This window comes from Suricata suricatta, chromosome 10 (genome assembly GCF_006229205.1).
Source record: "Suricata suricatta isolate VVHF042 chromosome 10, meerkat_22Aug2017_6uvM2_HiC, whole genome shotgun sequence".
Classification (NCBI taxonomy): Eukaryota; Metazoa; Chordata; class Mammalia; order Carnivora; family Herpestidae; genus Suricata; species Suricata suricatta.
In genome coordinates this window covers 60,000,158-60,018,350 of record NC_043709.1, presented here as the reverse complement: position 1 = coordinate 60,018,350, position 18,193 = coordinate 60,000,158, and the positions used below count along the sequence as shown (strand labels likewise).

General features: G+C 52.5%; 1 long non-coding RNA gene across 1 annotated transcript; it reads right to left on the bottom strand.

Annotated features, from left to right (window-relative positions):
• Positions 1-13,396: 13,396 nt before the first annotated feature.
• On the bottom strand, positions 13,397-18,074 carry LOC115304333. The gene is made up of 2 exons (XR_003914388.1): positions 17,859-18,074; positions 13,397-13,718 (listed from the first exon to the last, which is right to left on the bottom strand). It is a non-coding gene; the product is annotated as an uncharacterized LOC115304333 (long non-coding RNA).
• Positions 18,075-18,193: the final 119 nt, after the last annotated feature.

Here is an 18,193-nt window from a genome sequence, read left to right as displayed (position 1 = left end):
GTAGGCAGTGGGAAGAGGGAGACTAGAGACAGACAAACATACTGAGCTGGCAGTTGGGGCAGGGTTGGGGAGTGGAGAGAGGGGAAAAGAGGAGTCTGGGCCAAGGCCAGAGGTGGCTCCCAGGGGAGTCCTCAGAGCGGGCAGCGGGACGTTGCTCCATCCTTCCCGCCTGACGGATGGGTCTGCTGCTCAGGCACAAGCTGTCAGGCCAGGCCGCTGCCAAGGCAGAACAGTGGCGCTTCTGTGCGCGGGGCTCGGCGCCTGGAGAGTGGAGCCGCCCTGAAGGCCGCGGGAGTGATGGAGAAAGCAGACGTCCCGGAGCAGGAGCCGTGAGGGGAGGGGACCCGCAGCCGCTGGGTCACGGGAAGCGAGGGCCACGGGATGTCAGCAGAGGGGGGCTGGTGGAGAGGCACGGAGCGCGGGGAGTGGGGACGCGGGGGAGGGTGGATCCAGCTCTGGGGGTGGGGGCGGGGAGCCGTGGGCCGGAAGAAGGGGCAGAAGGAAGGACGCCCAGCGAGGATCGGGGTGAAGAGCTCAGTCCTCCAGCCCAATGCCCCCTCCCCTTCGCGAACAAGACCCATTTGCCTTCAGTTACGCGACGTTCGTTTCCCGGGCAGACGCTCCGAAACCTTCCAAGCTCTTCCCTCCCCTCTGGCTCCGCCACCTCTGCGGGCGCGTTCCGCAGCCGCCCCGGCCGTCCGCGCTCCGCGTCCGCAGGCCGGCGGCGACAGCCCGGTGGCTCGCGCCAGGGACCGGGCTCCACCCGGCTCCGCCACCCGCCCCAGGCCCGGCTCCGACCCCGCCCGGCAGCCGCCTCCCCCTCAGCGTTAATTAAAACTTGCGAGATGGAGAGGCTGGCGCGGCCGGCTCCGTTTTATTTGCAGCATCTTTCATGCTGCTGACGATCGTAAAGGGCTTTAATATTGAAATATGGGCCATTTTCCCAGCTCCAGCCCTCGCCGCGCGCTCCCCACACCCCCACACCCAGCCACCTCGCGCTTGATGAAAGAGCCCCTGCAAATCCATTAAGAAGAGATAATTGAAAACTCCGGGGTAATATTTAAGGCCGCGCGCCGACGCGGGGTGGAGGGCCCGGCTACGCCCGCCGGGCCCGTCAGTGCGGTGCGCGCCTTTCTCCCCACCGTGTCCTTCGGGGCCTCCTGGCCGTCCCTGCGTCCTGGGCTCTGCGTCCTGGGCTCTGCGGAAGGTTTGCCTCGAGAGACTTCTAATATCATAAAGAGGGACAAATCACATGGGCGCAGTAGGGCTCAGGAGCCACGTGCGCGGTGGACACAGCATCTTGCCCCCACTGGTTCAGCTCGAATTTGATGCACCAGCACGAAGCCCTGCTTGGTGACTGTGGCTGCCGCATTCTTCTCTGCCTGCAATGCCCCTCCAGTGCTTGTCCACACGGGGAGTTGCTGCCCCTCCATCCAAACCATCAAAAGAAATGGGTGGGAGGGCATCACACCGCGTCTGACCACAAGGTGATCATTGTCAAGGCTGGTGATGAGGACACAAGGATTTATCCTATGTATATATTCTCAATTTTCCTCAAAAAAGTATTGAGAAATTGGCTCGAATCGCGTCCTTTTATGCCTCCCTGTCCCATAAAGATGAACTACCTGTTGTCCTGTATTACTGTCCCTTAGTGCATTGTGTTGTCATGAAATTGCTTAACATCTGTCCCCCTACTAGGCTATGGTATCTGGAAAATAGGAACCAGCTCTAATTTCCCTACATAGCCCTTACTCCTGGCTCAGTGCCAGGCACATAACATGTGCTCAGTAAATGTCATTGACTTGGATGCTGTCTGCATCCCTAGAGGTCGCCAGGTTTCCATGCCACCACATGGGGGGAGGGTGGGAGAGATCATGGAAGGGGGACAAGATCTGTGAGGCTGGGTTGGAGGGTCATGTCCGTTTCCCACAGTGACCGGCTCCAGGATGTTTCCAGACTGGGGCAAGGGGGTGGGGGAATGGCTGAGACCCCTGTTCTGTGGTGTAGGAATCCTCAGGTCTCTACCTGGGCTCTCAGGGTGGGGTCTCAAAACTCCTCTGCTGCGTGAGTGTGTGTGTGTGTGTGTGTGTGTGTGTGTGTATACCCACACCTGTGCCCATAGTGCAATTTGGGTGGGGGAGGGAAGCAGAAGGAAGGGGAACAGATTATCTGAAGATCTACCCATGCAAAAAGCATAAGAGATTCAGGCATTTCCATCGATAACCAGCTGGCCCCCTACCCCTCGGGCAGGGCCCTTCTGATCTCCTCTCTTGCCCCAGACTTCCCAAACACAGCGCCCAGCACCCTGCCAGGAGTGGAACTCACAAGAAGGCACCACTGAGGGAGGGGCTATTCTGGTTCAGCTTCCAGCTCCACCCCCATTGGTCCCTGAGGCCACAGCGGCAGAGACGCCCTCTGTGTGGCCAGGATGAGGCCCATGCCCTTCCAACTCTCCATGTCCAACTGAAGGACCCGTCATCGGAATCACAAAACATGGGAGCTGGAAGTGGCCGACAGAACATCAGGTCTAGTCCCCTCTTAACATCTACGGGGCAAGTGAGGCCCAGAATTTGTTTGTATATGAGGCTGTTGGGGACAGAGCCAATGCGAGAATTCCAACAAGTTAGCGGCACCATTGGAATTAGAATCCCAATCTCTTGCCCTACTTAAATACACACAATTAGTAGTAGAAGTGCCTTCTGCAGGCATTGCCTCTGGGGTTGTGTTACAGTTCCCATCTTCCCATCTATGAGGCTCAGGAAGTGGAGTGATTTTTTTTAATTTTTTTTTACATTTATTTATTTTTGAGAGACAGAGAGAGGCAGAGAGAGGCAGAGCACAAGTGGGAGAGGGGCAGAGAGCAAGGGAAACACAGATTCCAAAGCAGGCTCCGGGTTCTGAGTCATCAGCACAGAGCCCGACGCGGGGCTCAAACCCATGAACCGTGAGATCATGACCAGAGCTGAAGCCAGACACTTAAACGACTGAGCCACCCAGGCGCCCCAGGGAGTTAAGTGATTTGTCCAAAGTCACACACTGGTAAACAACAGATCCAGGATTTGAACCCCAGTTTGATTGGCTCCGATTCCAGTGCTCACTTCAGTATCCTGTCCCCTGCTTGCAGCACACACACACACACACACACACACACACACACACACACACGGCCAAGCCAGGCCAGACTCCCAGACATTCACTCTTCATCCCTGGAACACCTGCACTCAGAGGTCCTTTCTCTCCTCTGCCCACCTGTTCCTACCCAGGGCAGTGCTCTTTTTCCCAAATGAAGGCAGGAGGGTGTCCCCAGTACGGTTCTGGGCACAGACCATCTCGAACTGAAGCCACGCAGAGCCTGGTCTCCTGCACACAGCCCGGCTCCTGTCCGTGGCCGCTGAGGCCTCAGCCATAAATCCCCAGGTCTCAGCTCATAACCATTAGCAAGCGATTGGGCTCATCAGGACGCATTTATGAGACTCAGGTCAGATAAATGGATTGCCGGAGGTCAGGAACAAGGGATCTCCTCACCTCGCCTTGCTTCAGAGGTGTCCCCCACCACCCGGAGGCTGGCAGATTCCATCTCACTTGCCGCTGCACATAGTAGAGGGGATGTCGTCACAGTGAGGGAGAGATGTGTCCCCAGGTGTGGCAAAAGGCCAGGAGATGTCAAGCCTCAGATAGCCCACACTCCTCAGGGCTGGACACACACACACACACACACACACGCACAGGCACAGGCACAGGCACAGGCACATATGTAAACCCATGCACACTATCACACTCCATCTCAGGTTCAGATCTAAAGTACTCACCAACCACCACCACCTCCTACAACCCTCACCTCAGAGATGTCCTCACCCTGCTCCACCTCTGAGATGTTCTCTAGCTCAGTGCCACTCCAACCTCACTGTGCATCCAGACCACTGAGGGGTTTGTTATAATGCAGATTCTGACACAGTTGATCTGGAGCGGAACCTGGCGTTGTTTTTCTGATTCACTCCCAGATCAAGCCGATGCTGTATCTCCAAGGATTTTAATCAATGTGCCAGCATAATGAAGAGGGTTCAGAATTTGGAAGAGATGGGGGAAGGGGGAGTATATTTGGAAAACTTTCCCCCCTGCCAGAGGAACTCCCCTGCTCACACCCAGGCACCTGAGCCACTTCTGGAACGCTGTTCCTCTTTTCTTCACACAGTTCCTTCTCTCCCTTCAAATCGGACGGAGCCACACGTCACTTCCTCAGAGTGGATACCCAATTTAAGGGGTCCCCCCTGCACCCAGTCTGCGATCACCTCAGCCCTCCTCACAATAGGTGCCACAACTTGCACTTATACATTTGCTTCCTTTTTTTTCTTTGGTCTGCCTGAAATATAGGCCCTGGGGTCAGGGATCATGCCCATCCTGTTCATTCATGAATTCTCAGTACCCAGTGCCTAGCATGCAGCATATACTCAGTGAATATTGCTGAATGAATGAATGAATGAGTGAAGCAGTTTCCATGCTAAGAAGTAATGGGAGAAAGAATATCTGAATGGGGAGCGGAGGCCAAAGGCACTTAATAAAATCTCCTTGGCTGAAGGAAAATGGGAGGAAGTGAACATTGTGTGAAGGACTTCGGAGAGATGACCCAAGGGAAGGCGGTAGCAAGTGCATCTGGGTGACAGATTGGCCCCATTGGTCCCAGGTGGCATGACAGAGGTGGGGAAGGGGCCTGGAGGGAGAGGCCCTGTGGGCAGGGGCAGGTGCTGTGGGATCTTGAAAGCCATGACAGGCAGTAGGAAGGCACATGGTCTTCCCCGGACCTCATGGGCAAAGCTCTTCACTTATTTATTCTTTCCTCTGCTTGACAGTTGCTTACTGAGCCTCTATTACGTGCCAGGCACTGTGCTGGGTGTTGCATTCACAGGGCTGAACACAATGGCTCCGATTCCTGCCCTCATGGAGTATGCAGTCTATCATGAGGGACTGACACTACACCAATTGAATGGAATTGTCCCAGTTGGGCTAAGCCTACGAAGGAGAGGTGCGTGATGAGGGGTGTGATGAATAGTGGAGATGCTTCCCTAAGACAGGACAGTCACCCAGAGTCCTGAGGGGTGGGGCTCTTCTTCACCAGCCCCCTGACCCCTTGGATTACATCCTGGACTTTCCTGCATTCCTCTGTCCTGCCCCTTTAAGAGGCGCGCCTCTTTTCTGAGCAAAGGAGGTTCCGGGCACACAGCCGAGCCTGCCAAGGTTGTGAGTTATAAATCAATGCTGGCACTCCCTTGGCAGTGGGCTCTCCTCTGAGTTGCCCAGATGGCGGGCAGGCCTGTGGCTCCAGGGGCAGCCAGGCTCATAAAAGGGGGGAAGCAGGCAAAGTGGGAACACAGCTGGGCCCCGGGCCCCAATGACAGCTGTCCACCTCTGTCTAAGGGCCTTGGGCCAGAAAAAATGCCAAGGTCCTTCTATGCCAGTCACAGGGACCTTCTGACTCCTGAGTCACGAGCTGGCATTGACCTTTGGGGTCACAGCCGTCACCCCTTGCTGTGATCCAGGCCTCACAGACATCCTCTGAGGCCAAAGGCAACGGGTATCTCCTTTTGGAGGACCTCTCGGAGTCCTAGTCTGCTCTAGCATTCAACCTCAAAGCTCTGCCTGTGGTTTGACCCTCTTCCCTCTTGCTGTGGCCAAGTTGTACTCTCTAGCCCTCTGAAGGACAGCAGCTTCCCGTTCGGTGGGGGTCCGGGATGTGTCCCCTCCTCTGCCCTCACTTTCAGCTTCCCAGGGATAAGGTTTCTCAAGGTCAGCCACAGAGGGGTGGAACTCTGCCCTCCTGGGGGTTGGCATCCCTCAGCCACCCTCACAGGTGCTGTGACAGAGGGAACATATGTTGCTCCCACCCTGGAGGGCAGTAACAACATCTCAGCAGCCACAGCCGCACAAGGCTGAGCTCAGCAGGCCTCGACAGAACTGGAACTCGCCCGGGCCTGGGCCTGCGTTGTGTGCGGAGGGGTGGAGGCAAAGCCTGGAGACCCTTCCCACAAAGGAATAGACAGGCTTGGCTGCTCTCTCCTCTCCCCCCACCCCCAGCCCCCAAATAACCAACAATGTATCTAGAACAGTGGAAATCTCCTGGGTTATAGAACACTCGAGATTTCCTGGGATGTTCTTGCCCTCCAATTCTCTGGCGAAAAGTCAGAGCCCCCAGGACCTTAGAAGTCCTCTCTCACGAACCCACTGTATAGATGAGGAAACTGAGACCCAGAGGAGGAAGCTCAGGTCTCCCAGCATGCAGGTTGTTTCCACTCCACCACAGTTGCTTCCTGAATAGAAACTCCCTGAGCCACCGCTAAGCGGGATGTGCTATGCTCTAGCTGGGATAGAGAAGATGGAGGTTAGATGGCAAGTAGGACTTTCTCAGAATAGTGGATTACAGAAGAGGTTAAGACAAAGTGAAGAGAGTTGTCCAAAAGGAGGTGGGAGCCGGGAGGGATAGAATTTGGCAAACAGGAAATAGAGGAGAAGGGGATTGGCAAGGAGCCTGAGCAGAGCCTGTGTGGCGTGGGGCTTCTGGGGGTCCCCACGGAGTCCCTCCAGCCTTCCCCTGTTCCTGGCTTCTGGGAATCTACAGTAGTTTAAATTCAGGCCTTACCTCGGCTGCTTCTCTTGGCTTATTCCTTGCTCTCCCGGGATGGCTTATCTGGCTGCCAGAGTCATTTGCCGTCTCTAATTTGTGTTTAAATTAAAGTTCCCACAAACAGGGGCTTAATGTGCTGTTACCAAGAGCTCCGGGGCCCCCTGTGGCTCCGGGAAGTTGAAGGGGGCTGGGGGAAGAGGCTGTTCTACACGCATCAAGGCTGAGCCCCCTGGGATAGGCACCTGGAGTGGGTGAGCCAACTGGGTGGGTCAGGTCCTCAATGCTCTCCCCACAATGGTAATGCCCCAGAGCAGGGCAGGTCGTGCTCCTGAGGGGCTTGGTGATGGCAGACTTGACAAGGGGCTCCCTTGGCGGTTGTTCACCCTTTTTCAGGGCATTGGAAAGGAGGCACGGGAGGTGCGCAATCAGAAGAGGGCAGGGGGCAGAATCGGAGAGGCTCCAATTTTTAGCACTTACACAGTGTTCCCTGTGTCCCAGCGTTGTTCCTGGGGGCCACACGGCCACAAACTCCCTGAACTGTCTCCACAACCCTATCAGGTGGGGAGTTGCTATTATGATCAGCCCCAGTTTTATAGATGGGGAAACTGAGGCCCAGAGGAGTCAAGTATCCTGTCCAGAATCACACCACTAGGAAAAGGAGGATCCAGAATTGGCATCTATGCGGTCTGGCACCAGATTTTGGGGGCTGGGCTGCCACTGAGGCCAAGGTTTGTCTGTTACCCTCCAACCTGATCACACCGTGGGGCTTCTCTTCGATTGCCAATGCGATGGAGACAGAATGAGATTCCTGTATCCTCCCTCTTCCCTCTCTGAGCCACAGATTTCTCATCAGTGAGGTATGTGCGGGGATTCCAGGGCTCGGAAGCCTTAAGGGATTAGCTGCGCAGAGCAGCCAGCAGAGGCGGGGGGCCCCCCCGCAGCAGTCTGTTTCATTCCCATTGGCCTGCCCACGGCTTCCGGCCACCTGTCCTGCACTGCCCCTTGATTCTGCTTTCCAGGAAGGTAGAGGCAGTGATTCCTCATCCCTCAGTGAAAACCCTTCATAGAGCCATCCTTCGTTCCTTGCTCCCAATCCTCTGTGTTCCTTGGAGGAGCCCCTGGAGAAGAGGGGTCATAAAGCTGACCTAGGTCTCGAAGCCACCCGGGACCGGTCCTCTGGCCCCCAGGTGAGGCCAGCCAGAGTTCCGATGGGAAACAAATGACATATTCAAAAGGGCTTCCCAGAAGCGAGTTTAATGATATGACAGTTTGCAAGGTATAGACAGAATTGGGGGAACTAATAAGGGCCCGATGAGGCACCAGGAAACCCCCAAAGAGGCAGGAAATGGAAATGTGCAGCAAAGCCTGATTCAAGCTGGGGTCATGAACGAAGCGTCCCGCCCAGCAAAGCTGTGGCCACAGAGGAACCCAAACCTTTGCTGGGACTCAGGCAGGAGAGAGAGCAGGGAGCAGGGGATGGGAAATATATACAATGGCTTCTCTCTCCTTCCCTGTCAGGACCCCTGCTGGCCAAACCCAGCGGGGGGGGGGGACCAGGAAGTGAGGCAGTCTGCTAAGGGCCACTCCCGGCCCCAACCCAGAAAACCCAGGGGGCAAACAGAAGAACCCACCCGCCCCATCTAGGATCCCAATACAGATGACAGCAAAGCCTATCTCTGCTGCTTTATCGCCAATTCTATCCCTCCGCAAACAGTAACTGATAGAGAAGGAGAGCCAAGACTCCTTATTTGACAGAAATGGTTGGGCTTCCAAGGATGGTGCGGATCCAGGCAGAAGGGAGGTAGAAGGAAGGAGGGCCAGGCATGACCTGCGCCTGAGTGTGGGGAGAGGCTAAGAGGCCAGAGCTGGGCAGGAGAGGATGTCAAGTGGGTGAGGCGACATCACCGGACAGCTTCAGGATTTAGTACAAACCACTGGATCTTGCTCCTGCCTCCCGTCTCTAGACTGTGAGCCCCTGGAGGGCAGGAATTTTGTCTTGTCTGTCCCCCACACCTAGCTCCGTGCCTCTTAGGTGCATCATTAGAATGTACTGGATAAATAAGTGGATAACAAGTAAATGAATGAACAAGCCTATCCACAGCTCTTGTGCACACCCCTGGGCCCTCATCAGGGAGCACTGTTGAATGAGTCACACACAAGGCTCCTAGCCAAGTTTCATTCCCGTCATCTACCGCCTCAGAGTAGGTCTCCCAACTGGCCAGGGGCTGCGCTTAGATAGCACCTATTCACACGTGCCGGGTGACTTCTTTGGCCGCCCTCGATGAGGGGGTCGGGGAAGCAGCAAGTGACTCCATTTCGCATGGCAGCCTTCCCTTGAGCTCTTTCTCCAGAGAAACCTTGACCCGTGGCACACTGTCTGTGGTATTCCCAGCTGGAGCCTTTGGCAAGAGAAAGGAGGCGAGAATGACAGTGCCAAGGAGGCAGCTGAAGGATCGTCACCCTGGGAGCCACAGCGCTGGCTTGCTTTTTTCCAATGGGCCATAAAGACTGAGGGAGGCAGGGGGAAGGGGAGGGGGGTCACCAGATAAACAAACTAGAGTTCCCAAGTGCAGTCGCTGTGCAGAGCCCACCTGGTGCAGCGATTACTCACAGACCATGGGGCCAGGCAGCTGGCTTCAGCATCCCTGCTCTGCCACTCGCCGGCTGTGTGGCGTGGGCAAGACGCTCCATTACTGCGCCTCAGTTTCCTCACCTTAAAAAACGGTGGCTAATGCTCCTACCCACCTCATATGGTGGTAGAGAAGAGTAGATGGGTTAACAGTCATGAAACATTTCAGAGTCCGTGGTCCCGACACAAATAATTTCATTGCATACATACATTATATGCGTAATTCATTACATACATACATTGCATTACATAAAGTTGAGCGGGATGCTTGGTTTCTAGCCCCACAAGCTTTCTTTTTCTGGACGAGGCCAGCCTTGGCTACCCCCACGTTTGTTGTGAGGGGGGAGCTAAATCAGAACGTGTGAAAGCTGGTTATTTGCTGTCAAGACCATGGAGGCGGCCTGACTTAACAGGACACAGGGAGGGATGTTCAAGGGCTGTCCATCATCAACTTCTGATGATCTGTCTGCCTTGTGGAGGTCCTCTTCTTGCCAACGTCGTCAGCTCTTTGCCTGGTCAGGTCTCTGGGTGACAACATCCAGGCGTCTCACAGGTCCCTCCCACAGAGAAAGAGCTGGAAGGGAAAGGCTGGCCCTTCTGTCCCACCCACAAGGCAGGAATAGCCAGCGGACGCAAGCTATGAGAGGGGGTGCACACCTCCATCTCAGCCCGATTTCCTTTGGGCAGGAGGGGATGGGCCCAAGCAGGGGCGGGACGGGGGAGGCGGCCAGCTCCTCTGAACCAGGGCCTCAGAAAGAGACGGGTTTGTTTTGAGCGTGGAGAGCTGGGAATGAAAATGAATACACACCCCAGAACACAAATGTTCTGCCACTTACTGCTACCTATAGGATTTCAAAGACTCTTGGAGTCTCAGTTTTTCTCATCCTCAAAATGGGGATAATTGTATCTAATTAAAAGGGTGAAAATAAGTGACACACATAAACCCCTTGGTATATGGGTAATCCAATCAATGGCAGCCATTTGAGCTAACATTTTGCATTATCTGTACACCATTGCCTCCAAAGGATGAAAATAGCTGACATCTACCCTGGGGAAAATGGTGGTGGCACAAGTGTTTATAATTCTGATGTTTATAGTTTCTTTCCAGAGAACATACTAAGTGTTCATTCATTCATTCACTCAGCAAATAAATGTTGCAGAATTTGTACAACTTGCCATTATTTTGCTCACTCATATTTGTCTGACTCTCACCACTGGAACTGCAAGGCTCATGAGGTCAGGGTCTGTGTCTGTGGAATTTATGGGATGCTTAGTGAATACTTGCTAGGTGAGCAAATGGATGGAGTGCAAAGCACGTCTGCAAGACCAACATGGGGGGGCGCCTGGCTCAGTTGGTTACACGTCCAACTTCGGCTCAGCTCATGATCTCACGGCCTGTGAGTTCAAGCCCCGTGTCAGGCTCTGTGCTGACAGCTTGGAGCCTGGAGCCTCCTTCAGATTCTGTGTCTCCCTCTCTCTCTGCTCCTCCCCCCTTTCACACTCTGTTTCTGTCTCTCAAAAATAAATAAACATTAAAAATTAAAAAAAAAAAAAGACTGAAACGGACCAGGCAAGGAGGTAGGGGCAGGAGGCCTGCGTTCTGGGCTCAGTCACGCCTCCAGGAACCAAACTTTCCCTTGACCTGGACCCTCCACAGACCTTCCTTCCACTGTGAGATACTGGAGGATCACTGCAGGCCAGATTCCAGGAACTTCTACCCATTGGGAAGATAGCCATGCATCTAACTTCAGTGTCCCTAAAAGACCTGGAGAACAGTTTGAGTCCCCCAGTCTGAGGACTACAGCAAGTGACCAAAATAAGAAGCATAGAAAAGAATTGGTAACCAATGGAAGGAGTAGCTGCCTCTTAGTAACTCAACAGAGGGAGGGAAACTCCAGCTAGTAGTATATAATTCATCCAAAAGAAGACATGACCTAAGGCCTCGTTTTTGTGGATATTGGCTGCTCCCACACGTAAGACCACAGACCTCAATGTGTGTGATCCAGGCTGTCTAGAGATGTAAGAGTAAAGGGAGAATCGTAATATCCAAAAGGTGGAAACAACCCAAGTATCCCTCAACTGAAGTATCCACGTGATGGAATATTATTCGGCCATGAAAAGGACTGAGCTGTTCTGAAGTACTGATTCACCTGCAGCATGGATGGCCCTTGCAAACATTATGCTAAGTGAGATCAGCCAGTCACAAAGACACACATCATGATTCCCTTTATAGGAAAGTCCAGGACAGAGAAATCGACAGGGACAGAAAGAAAATTGGTGGTTGCTTAGGGCTTGGGAGGGGGGATGGGGGTGCTAAGTAAAGGCAATGCGATTTCTTTGGGGAGCAATGAAAGTGTTCTCAGATTGGTTGTGCCAATATATCTGTGAATACACCCAAACCACCAAATTATACACCTCAATGGCGAGCTATACGGTAGGTGATTTCATTCTCAAGAGTGAGCAGGCAAGAGGGGAAGGGGCTTTGAGATGGAGCAGGAGGGCTGTGGTCAGAAATAAAGCTGGAGGCCTGTCGGTCCTGGCTGCGCCCCCAAGCCAGAGCCTGCACGTCACACAGGCCGTGTTATGGCAGCCCTCAAGCCAGGACGCAGGAAGATAAATTGGCCCCAGAAGGTATGGGGCTGGGTCTCTTCTCCCCTGACAGCTCCCTCTCTGTGTTTTTTCTGGCACAAGAAACATTCTGTCTTCTTGTATAAATAGGGGAAATTTATGATAGTTTTCCCCCTTCTCCTCCTGGTGGGCTACTCAGAAGGGGCCTGGGGTGGGGTGGGGAGAGAGGAGGGAGATATAAATGTGGAAAGACTTGAAGGAGTCAGGGAGCTTGGCTCTGGGCCCTGTTCCTTTCCCTTAACATGTTTGACCATCTGGGTGAGGAGGCGGCTGGAGAAGAGGTGCAGGCCCAGAGAAGCGGGGTGTCTGAGGCTGATGCAATAGGAGGGGCACAGGGTAAATGAGGGAAGCATGGCATGGCAGTCACGAAGCCCGGCAGATGAGATTCGGCCCCCCTGTCTGGTTTCGGTTATTTCTGTCTTTGCTGCTGGTTGAGGCAGCTGATATGATGGGAAGAGAATTCACCTTGGATTCAGGAAATGGACAGAAAATCTAAGTGTGATCTTAAATGAGTCACTTGCCTTCTCTGGGCCTCATCTATAATATAAGGACGGGGAGGGGGGCGGAGATTAAACCGTTCAGGGGGTTAAAACTGGCTTTAGCTCTAGGGTCATTTCTTAAAATAAAATCTTTTGATTTTTTAATGTTTATTTTTGAGAGACAGAGTGTGAGCAGGGGAAGGGCAGAGAGAGAAGGAGACACAGAATCTGAAGCAGGCTTCAGGCCTTGCTATCAGCACAGAGCCCGACACTGGGCTCGAACTCCCAGACCAAGAGATCATGACCTGAGCCGACTTAACCGCCCAATAAAATCTTTTTTTCAAGGTTTATTTATTTTGAGAGAAAGAGCACACATGGGCGTGGACAGGGCAGAGAGAGAGGGAGAGAGAGAATCCCAAGCAGGCTTCCCACTATCAGCGCAGAGCCTGATGCAGGGCTTGAACTCATGAACCATGAGATCATGACGTGAGCTGAAATCAGACACTCAACTGACTGAGCTACCCAGGTGCCCCTCAAATAAAACCTTAGGTAGCAACACAACAGTTAACAGGGGTGTCCAGCTGAGCTTCTTGGGTTGAAATGAGGGCGGGATGAGAAACACCCAGACCCCTGTTATGACTGCAAAGGGGTTTGGCCAAGCATTACATGATCTCCAAGGTCCCCTCCTTCCCTGTCCGCAGGAGGGGACTTGCCCTGTATAGAGTTCAGGCTCCGCACACCGCAGGGTTGGGACCCCAGTTCTTCCACTTACTGTGTGTCCCCTGGCACATCACTTATCTCCTCTGGGCCTCAGTTTCCTCCCTTGTAAATCAGAACACTAGTGATCCCTATCTCAGAGGACTGTCATGAGGATTATATTAACTCACGTGCATAGTATCTGGCACTCAGTGAATGTCATTGTTATAACTATTCCCTGACCTGAAGTGACCCTGCCCGTGAGTCTGAACCACAATTCTGGTGTAAGAAGGTACGTCAGGAAGAACGAAGGCAAAACTGCCATAACAGAAAGGCCTCCAAACATAGTAACTGCTAGAAAACAAGTTTATTCCTCGTGTAACAGTCTCGACAGAGCAGTTCCAGCCGGCAGGCAACTCTGTTCCACCCGGTCCATCAGAGACGTGGCTTCCTTCCATGTGGTGGCTTTGGCCTCTCTTAGGGATGTCTCCTCAACTGCACGGCCAAAGCTCAGTCCCAGGGGCATCTGGTCCAGCTCGTGAAAGAAGAACTTACCCGATGGCTTAAGGCTCTGATGACATTATGTGGCTCCCATTCATTCCCCTCTGGCCACACCTGGCAGCAAGGGCAGCTGCAAAATGAGTGTCCAGCCGGGAGGCCGTCTGCTCTCCTGCAACCAGGAGACAAGGGATTTTATTGAACGACCAGCAACCTTAATCCAGGGCTCAGACCCACACCTGAGCCACCCTCTTCCCCTTGAACTAGAGACCACTGCCCAGAAAACACTGTGATCCCCAGGAGGTCACGGTGCTCCCCGATGTCATGCCAAGAACAGCAGTAGCAGGACAGTGCCATGGAGGCCCTGCTCCAGGGAGAACGCCTCTCCATCCATCTTCTTCACAAACACGTGAGACACGCTTCTGCCCCACTGTCCATCTGCCACTTTCTCATCGTCCCGTCCCATTCTCTACCCTCTGTTCCCAGTCACTCCGTGTGCCTACAAACGTGGGGGCATAGTAGGAATGGAAGGCAAGGCCTGGGCAGGGAGGAGGTCCATGCAGCCATGGGTTTTAGTGCTGGGCAAATCCAGCTACCAAATATGCGACCCGAAATGGGGCAGCTCTCTGAGCTTCAATGGACTTCCTATTTCTTTCTTTTTTTTTTTTTTTTTTCCTTTTGAGACAGAGAGAGCCAGAGCTTGAGGCGGGGTGGGGCAGAGAGAGAGGGAAACACAGAATCTGAGCAGGCTCCAGGCTCTGAGCTGTCAGCACGGAACTCGACCTGGGGCTCGAACCCACGAACCGTGAGATCATGACCTGGAGCCGAAGTCGGATGCTTAACTGACTGAGCCACCCAGGTGCCCCCGGACTTCCTATTTCTTCTGGAAATAGGAATAAGAAGCTTACTTGTCAGGCTTGTTGTGAGCACCAAACAGGATATACCAAGTCTATAACGTTGCCCAGCACAGAATAGGCCCTCAACTTGGATTTTTCTTGGAGTCAACAAAGCCAACTTGATTCATACCCCCTGGCCTCATCCAGCCTTTGTGTGGCCTTTCCCCCCTCCCCTTCCTGGCCAGTGTCCCACTACCACCCTCTTCTTTACTCCCATCCTCACTGTCTTCCCACCTGAGCCCCGATCTACACTTCCCATCTCCAGCAAGTCTTCCCTGATTAAGCATTCTAGAACATTCCCACTTAATCATTTCCCACCCCCAGCCCCCCAGCTCCCTCTCCCCACCCCCATCTTCCATCTTCCCCAGGATCCTGGACTCGACCTTTTCACAACTTTGAGTCCTGTCCCTCCTCTCCCTTCAGAAAGCCCCACCTCCCGCTTCAGAAAGTGTGCAGCAGGGGAAGGAGGTTAAGACTTGTCATCAGGCAGATCAGAGTTCAGATTCCAACTCAGCCACTTTCTAGTTTTATGACTTTGGCAAGTCACTTGCCTTTGGACCCTTTAGTTCCCATCCTTTGGAGGGGCCGGGTATGTGCAGACTGGTCCAGAGCTTGAAGGGATTTAGTAAATATCCATCTCCTCTGCTCTCCCCACCTCTGCCAGCCCACACTCCAGAGACTGCCTCTTGACCACAGTGGGGTACTAGACCAAGGAAGTATTTCCCCCACCATAGCCCTCGCAGGGGAAAGAGAAGTGACCTCCCCTTGAAGTCTCTGGGCACTGAGAGGGACTGCCAACCCAAGAGCCACAGCAGAAGCTGAGGAAGAACTCAGGTGTCCCAGCCTTCAGGGTCTCGGGGCTTCATTCTCTCCTGCCCCCACAGCATACACCCCAGTTAGTAGATCGGCGGGCTGATCTGATCAGTCTTAAGGAATCCATTGATCTCTTAACCTCGAAGGGGTTCCACATCTCTATTCCCATCCTTCTCAGATCAGAAAAGCAACATCAATAATAACACATGCTTATACAGTGCTTCCCACTCCATAGCAGCGCCCAGAGATAGCTACGGTGAGTATTATTCCAGTTTTACAGATCAAGAAACTTAAGAGAGGAAAGTGAAGCAACTTGCCTGAAGTCACATAGCTTCAGAACCCCTAGCTGCTTTACCCCACCCTCACCCCCAGCTCCTCCTTCTCTAGGTGGGTTTTAGCACCTTCCTTCACAAATCTGCTTTACCCCCAACAGCCCACAACCTTTAGCTTCCTACCCCTCCCATGCACTTCTGTCTCTTTTTCTCCCCACTTCCCCACTCCCAGCCCTCCGCAGGCCCCCACCTCTCCGCCAAAACTATGCCCAAACCTTTCTGTCCCTCTCCCTCAGCTCCTCTCTACCCTCTCCCACATTCACAGCTCCCACCCAAGCAGATGAATTTTACCAAAAAAAAGAGCTTCGGACATTCCCCAATCAGGCCCCCCACTGAGCCTTGAGCTCCAGCCCCCAGGGGAAGCACCGCAGAGACAATCCCGCTGGAGAGTCAGAAATAAAATCTTCATTCTATTCCCCCACCCCCACTTGCCATCACTCATCTGGGAATCCAGCGCGAAGAAGGGAGCTAAAGTGCAGAGCGTTCATTTAATATTAACAAATTGAAATGAATTCTTTTAATGCCAATTAACTTGGAGCGGCCCCTTATTAATAGTAATTTAGATTCATACTTGGGAGAAGCAGGGCCGGGGGCTGGGCCAAATGTGCCCAGAATGTCAATGTGATGACGGAGCTGGAGAACCCAGAGGGGAGGGGCAGTGGCAGTTTTACTTCTGCCCAGTTGGGTTCTGTTTCCCTCTGAGAAACAGAGTCGCAGGAGGTGGATCTTTGGGAAACAGATTACTCTAGTAATTTGATTTTTGTATTTGCGCTGGGTCTAAAGAGGAATGAAAACCTCATCACAGCCTTTAGATGGTGTGCTTCACAGTAATGCTAAAAAAGAATTTCCTCAGAAGAGAGATCTACCCCAAACTATCCTAAGCCAGACCTCACTGACCAGAAGTGAGTCCCCAGGCCAGCTCGCCCTTCCTTCTTTGTGTCCATCCTCAAAGCCAGAGCCAGAGATCAAAATGGGGGTGCCCTAATCCCTGCCACCTCCACCTTAATCAAAAGTGAAAGGGAGGACTAAACATTGTGTTTCTTCTGGGATTCCTCTTCCAGAAGGTAAGAAACCCAACAACGTTTACCTTGAGCTAGCTGCCTACATTTAGGGGAGAAAAAAAAAAAAGACCTGCTTGTACTTTTCTTTGAATTTAGGGGAAAGATGAGAATTAAAATTTCAACTTTGTATACCAAAAAGTTGCCCAGAATAAAGCCACGGAGAAAGAGCTCAGTCCTAGACTAAAAAGTCAAACAGAAATTCTTCTTTCCCTGATTTTGCTGGAGGGGGGTGGTTGGTGGGGGGCAGAACTAGAACCCTGAATGTAGGCTTCGACCCAAGCAGGACATTTCTTCTCCCTGGGTGTCCCTCTTTAGCTGGCAGGGTGAGTCAAATTTGAAGTCCGGGAATTGTGAAGGTTGGGGGTGAGGGTCCTGAGATGAAGAGAAAGGAGTGCAAAGGAGGCTGGGGGAAGGGTAAGAAAATGTATAAAATGGTGAAGTTTATAAAATAAAAACTTTAAAAATGGTTTAACATGTAAAGATGAAATTTGAAGAACAAGTCAGGTTTTAGAAGGAGGTAAAATACATCAAAATTGAGAGATTAAAATAAACAAAAATGAAGATAAGGCATAAAATACTTCAAGTACATTATTCTTCAAAAGAGGAGGGGGTTGGAATTAATCAAAAGAGGCCTTGTTCACACCCCCCTAGAACTTCCCAAACAATAAATTCATTTACCAAACACAAAGAGAAATCAACACAAGACTAACAGTTTCACACGGAGAAAAAAAAAATCATGGAGATTCAGCAACAGCTAAAAAACCAGTGAGGAAGGAGAAAAAGAGAGAAACTTGAGCTCCATTAAATGATTGTTGGTAAATATTGAAATTGAAAGATGGGATGGAGAAAGGCGGGGAAATTGACATCAGCAGAGAAGTGAAACTTGGAAAAACAGAAGGTGTAACTCATCCCCCAAAGAAAAGTAAACTCTCTGTAAGTAGAATGCTCCTCCCCAAAAGAAGAAAATAGAAAATTGATCTAAAAAGTACCACTCACCCTCCTCTAAGAAAAGTATATTAATCCGAATTTAATCTTTGCCCAGATCTGAAACAGATTATACAAACAATAAATAAAAGGATTGCTTCCTTTTAACTGAGAGAAAAATAAAATCGAATTTAAATTGCGTAATGGGGCAGGAAGGGGGGGCGTTGTTTGCAGGTGCCAGAGAGGAGGGGGGGGGGGGTGTTTCAGGGGCGGAAGACCCGCTTACCTTGCTCTGGAGCGGCGACCGCCGTTCAGAAGTGGGCGCGGGACCCTGCGAGTGTCGGCGTGTTGGGGATAAAGAGGAATGGGGATCCGGGTGCCCCTGCACGAGAGACGGGAGTAGAAGGACTGGGGGTTCCCACCTCCCCACCTCGGCGCGTCTCCCTCCCTCGAGTACTCTGGCCTAGAGAGCTACTGAAAGTTACAAATTGCTTCCATTATTAGCTCATCCCGGGCGTCCTGGTCATTGGCCAACCCTGGACCACGTGGTCCGTTGTACCAATCGATCGAATTTCTAGTTGCAATTCTCTGTCTGTCCCTTGGCTCTGGGCAGGAAAGGGG